At 35.6% G+C, this 5,670-nt stretch overlaps 1 long non-coding RNA gene across 1 annotated transcript; it reads left to right on the top strand.

Moving 5' to 3' along the window:
- Positions 1-1,631: 1,631 nt before the first annotated feature.
- LOC105045487 (uncharacterized) lies at positions 1,632-5,467 on the top strand. The gene is made up of 3 exons (XR_832063.3): positions 1,632-1,883; positions 4,917-4,992; positions 5,143-5,467. It is a non-coding gene; the product is annotated as an uncharacterized lncRNA (long non-coding RNA).
- The last annotated feature ends 203 nt before the right edge of the window (positions 5,468-5,670 follow it).

Here is a 5,670-nt window from a genome sequence, read left to right as displayed (position 1 = left end):
CTTAACCGACTAGGCCAGTTTGGTACTAATTTTAAATTGACTGATTATATATATATATATATATATATATATATATATATATATATATATATATATATATATATATATATATATATAAACATAAAACCCTAGCCATCGCTTAAGGTTCCCTGTTCGGCTGTTCCAAGCCTCCACCACCCGATTAAGACTCCTAAGGACGGAAAACAGAGGAAAAATCAGAAAAAAACATAGGAAAGATCAACAAAACGACGGAAAAAATTAACAAGTAAGATCTTTTCCCACATAGATCGATCATTTTTTTCCCCTTTTATTTCATTCTCTTGTTTAGAGATCTGTGGGGAAAGAGAGCACCTGAGGGAGATCGGAGGGGTTTCTTAGGTTCCGGTTGGGGTGTTTTAAGCATATGGGATTTTGAGCAAGTTGCCGCGGTGTGAGGTGGTCCCTTGCGGTTTTGAGAGCTCAACCTTGTAAGAAGTACAATATTTTGTAGGGTTCAGAGATTTTTGATCGAAAGGATTCTTCTTTCGCGACAAAATTTTTAATTCTTGGAGTTCTATTTTGATGACAGTTTCGGACAGGTTCGGACGTCCGAATAATCTGATCTGAATAAAGATTAATAATTTGGATGTCCAAATAACCTGATGTGAATAAAGATTAATAGAGGTTTGGATGCTGACTGGTATATCAATTTTAAATGGGATGGGTTTGGAGTTTTTGATTAATTTTATAATTGAGTTCCGAATGGGTTTGGATGGTAAGATTATAAATGGGTTCAGGTATAAGTAGGGTATATTTTGTGGGTACCCTTTCATTCCCTGGTCTTTTCCGAACTAATACGTGAGGATTTTGACAAAATACCACATGTGATGTAATATATATTCTCCTAATTACTTCCCTTTCTAACGTCTTCACATAAAGGCAACAAAACTTAAATATTACATGTTGTGAGATAAACCGTGTGATTCATCCGTGATGGTTTTTAAAAACGAAGTGCATGCTTAACTTTTTTTTTTTTTTTTTGGAAAGGTCTGTCAAAATCCAAATGCGGAAACTGGGGCCTTGTAGGTTGTATGAGTAGGATTCATATTGTATCTTTTGTACGATTTTTTTTTTTTTTTCACGATGTCGATCATTAGATCGTATAGTGCATAAATTTTCAGGTACCGAACTCATTTATTTTTTCACTTGCATGGCCATTGCATGATCCAATAATGAATTGATGTGAACGATGATTAATTTTTTTTTTTGCATAAAAGATACACCTCCAACCTATATGAATAGTAAGGCGGGCTCAAATAGATAAGAAGTGAGTGCAAGTATGTATCCCCCTCCCCACAGCGCACAAATAATGCACCCAAAAGAAAAGGCTAATTTTTATAGTAAGAAGTATGTTCCACCTAAACCATATATAATTGAATAAAATTGCAAATCCAATTTCAGCACCTAAATCCAAGTCAATAATTTATTAACTTATTTTTAATGTTCAAAATTAATCTTATGTTTTTAATTAATTTTGAATGAGGTTAGCAGGTTATTAGGTCTGGTTCATGTCGAAATTAAACGAGTCAGGCTCCAGCTCAACCGGCCAAGGGAGTCTACACTCAAACTCTCACCTTTTATAATCCAACCCCCTGCAGCTGATGGGTATGTCTTCAACACTCGGAGCACCCTCGCCACTGCTCGCCGTCGCGTCCGACCTTCCGCACCGCCGTCCATCCCGCCGATTAAGTTGGTGATTGAGAGGAGGAGGAAAAGAAGATATGCCTCATAGATCGCGGCCCATGACAGCGCTGCTGGTGTTCACGGGAGTGAACCTGGCTCTCTTCAACACCATCACTCCCGTTTATGACTTCGTCTGCTTCCATCCCTACTGGGAACGGAGGGTATGTCACCTTTTTGAAATAAAAATCATCATCTCCAAGTCCTTCTATTGGGAGGCCTTTTTTTTTTTTTTTAGCCCTTCTTTGTGATGTGTTTGGCAGCATCGCTGTTTTCATTCTTTGCTTTGGTTTCTTTTTAAATCTTTGCTTCCAAAGCCTTTGAAGATTTTCATCAAACAGTTTGAAGAAATAAAAACATAAGGTTGTCCAGTCTAGTACATTTTTTAAATTTTGCATTTTCCGTGATTTTTTTCCTTTAATTTTTTTGATGGAAATATGATCACTGATATAATAAATCTTGGTTAAGATTCGTTTCTCCATGTGATGATTATCAATTTACGCGATGCGGTTGCAATTTGACCCTTGAAGGGGACTCACTTATCAGGGCTTAATGCACTCAGAATTTGTTGTGATGTTAATGTTCATAAGTCTTGTTCGGAGGATTTTTTGGACAAAACATGAGATAATTTCACTTGAGCAGCCATGATAGAAATGTGCTAGGGAAGTTTCCTTTTTGCTAAATTCTTAAAAATTGGCTTAGTGGGGTGCAGCCATGGAGTCCATTTAGCGTGACTCCATTTCAAGATGGCATTAGTAGTCTGATTATCAAGAACTGTGAAATCACTGTTCTCGTTTTTTAAAGATGGCCTACTTATATCATCAATTAATGCCACCACCAAACCAAAGATGATGGTTAAAGATGTCAAACTTTCATCAAATGTTAATTTTAGTAAATTGAGGAACGAAAGAGATGATAGAATTAAGTCCAACCACTGAATGGAGGAAGTTCAGCGTGTTAGGAGAGAATGTTAGCAAGTGGAAATGTACTTGTGAATGAAAGATTCATACCACAAGCTTGAAAAAAGGAATGAAGGAGACTGCATATCATGAGATATCTCATAAAGAATTGGAGGTGATTTTTGTCGAGTTTGGTGTTTTTTTCATTGTATATTTAACCTTAGAATTTTTTTGATTTCTTTCATTTAGAGTAAATGGGCTACTTGCAAGTTGCCAGAGTAGAATTTCTTCCTAATCAACTGTAATATGATTTACATGATGTCATTGCATAACAAAACCAGATGGTAGAAAGTCAGTCTTGTTAAGGAGTTTGGTTTCGTATAGAACATTTTAGCAGATCAGCTAAAAATAGGTGTTTTTTTTTTTTTTTTGAGGTAACTTTTCCTTCAAAGATAGGCCCACGAAGTGAAAGAAAACTAGTCTTTCTCATGAACCCCTTTCACTTACCTCTTACCTGCACAGAGAATCATCTAGAAACTCTTTTTCTTTTCTGTTACTATCAGAAATTTAACTCCTCCCCCTTTCCTTGTTGCATCAAAATCCGAGATCTAGAGGTTTTGTAGTTCTCTGCAAAGTCTATCATATTTTTTCCTCTAAGAAAAGGATATTCACTTTTGGATCCAGCTATTGAAAGGAATAATATTTTGGGAACATCAGATTAATGATTGACTATGTTCTGAGCTCTGTCATCAACTGGTTACTTGATGGAGGGTGTAGAGACACAAATGAGGGTTTCCGATGGTAAACTTTCAAATCCAGGAGGACTTGTTGGCAATGATTCAAAGAGTTTCTTCTTTAGTAAGGAATCTTAACAAGGAAATATGGAAGAAAGGTAGCTTGACATTCCTATGGTCACCACTTATATTGTGCCCTCTATGGCTTGTTTCCATGCATATGCCAATAAAGAAGAACTAGAAGAAGGAGAAGGCAACCATGATGAGGACTATTGCAGTATTACATGTAAAGGAGAATATTTTCTCCAATATGATTTAGAAAACCAAGTTTACATTGTTTCTTAGTTTCCGGTTTCTTTAGGTTTTTAGTTAGATCTATTTGTTGCTTGATTTTAGAAGTTGTAGTTTAGCAGGTCTATAGTTCAGGGTTCTCACTCTAGTTTTAGGTTGAATTGCATTCTTTTAGGATCATTAGAACTGTAACTTAGAGTAGTTAATTAGTTTATTTGTATTTTTACATGGGGTTTTATGGGAATTCAAGATTGGTCATTTTAGGAGGTCATAGATTATCTTTTGTCATGAAGAAGTACTGACTTCAGTAAGAAATAAGGAAAAGGATTATGGTTGGTAAAATTTAGGCTACTTTTCATGCGAAAACACCAGATGTGATTGTTTTAGTTTTGTTTTTCTGTATTCCTTTTCTTCCAGGAATGAGGGGTATATTTATTTGAGACCCTCCTGCATCATTGCTTTTCAGTCAGCCCACTGCCAGCCAACACTTTTCATCCTCACCACCTGTCATCCTTTGCTGGACTATCATCTATGTCGTTCAAGCTTAATTTCTCAGTGTTTCAATGATTTTCAAATTCTGCTGTAGAAGCAAATATATTAAATAATTGCCTGCTTCAGTTAGCCACCATGTCCTCGTATCTTCGTAAAACTTTAGTAGAATAACATGTCCTATGAGACCTAAGTTTGGCATTGGAGTTGTATTATAACATACCCTATGATGCCTAAGTGTGGCATTTTTAGTCCATTTGAGTGGCATATGAAAGAAGTACAAAAGACTCATCCTTACTTTCAATTGATCATGGAAATTGGCAAATCCCATTACATATACTTGTCATAACTAGTATAGCACAAGGTTCCTGTACATGCCTCACATGAACTTCATTTGTGATCCATGAGTCTAAATATTTTATATGAACTTACCCATGACTTAATTTGAAAACCTCACCTTAAGGCTTGTGCAAGGCAAGACTCCGTTACTAAGTCTCTTAGAACATATTTTCCCTTTTCCAAGCTTTTTTTGAAAATAAATACAGCCTAAAAGAATGCTCTTAGTTAACCATGGGGCTTGATTAAAGTTTTTAATTTGCCAAATTCTTTTTCTAATTGGGTTCCTTGAGAAATTTCCTTTTTTTTAACTAAGAATTGGATAATGCAGTCCTTTTCTCTTCCTTGTTTAAGGTTCTCTCCTTTCTTTTGTAACAAGGTTATTTGCATGTGAAAAAGCTGTTTCTACAATTTTTTGTATCCGTTACTTATACTGCCAATGCCTCAGAGAGAACGACGTAGAAAGGAGCGTGAGGCTGCTTTAGCAAAAGGTTCTTAAACCACTTAGGAGCTGCTCTTATCAGGTATTTTACATGAACACTTGCTTGTCCCATGTTATTTTATCTCTTATTTTTGTGAAAGTAGTGATTCCATAATATTTATAATGGATGACTTAAAAAATATTCTTTCCCAGTAATGCACATATCTTTTCTTCTTTTTTGTCCATCATTCAGGTATTGATGCTGATTTGTTAAATTATCTATCCATATGAAAGCCAACATAGTGGTTCAGTTGACAGAATACTACGGCGTCATTGGGGCGAAGGGAATTACAGTAATTGGTATAATTCCACAAATTGAATCACCCATGATTGGTGACTTCGCTGTCAGGAGATGTTACCAGAACTCTGTGTTGTACTTTTAATTCCCTTTGCAAGTCATTAAGTAAATGAGAATCTGTTCTTTGTCAAAGATGGCTTTCAAGTTGCCAGAATATGTATATTTTAGATAAATAAATGTACTTTTTTATATACCAAATATGCTGCTTAAATTGTCTTCATTTTTGTTGCATGTTCTCATCCCTTCAGAAGACCTGATACCCTTTATTTTCAGGCTTCAACCGCAAAATTTATTTATTTTCACAGAAGATCCTTATAACTGTGTGTTAATCATAGAAGTTCTTCATTTTTGCTTGAGTTGTACGGATATTTGTACATTGAGTCACATTCTCCCACCACTTGAATATCGAAATCAGCAACTGAT

The sequence above is a fragment of the Elaeis guineensis genome, chromosome 5 (assembly GCF_000442705.2).
Source record: "Elaeis guineensis isolate ETL-2024a chromosome 5, EG11, whole genome shotgun sequence".
In the NCBI taxonomy this organism is placed as follows: Eukaryota; Viridiplantae; Streptophyta; class Magnoliopsida; order Arecales; family Arecaceae; genus Elaeis; species Elaeis guineensis.
This window is presented reverse-complemented; position numbering and strand designations above follow the sequence as displayed.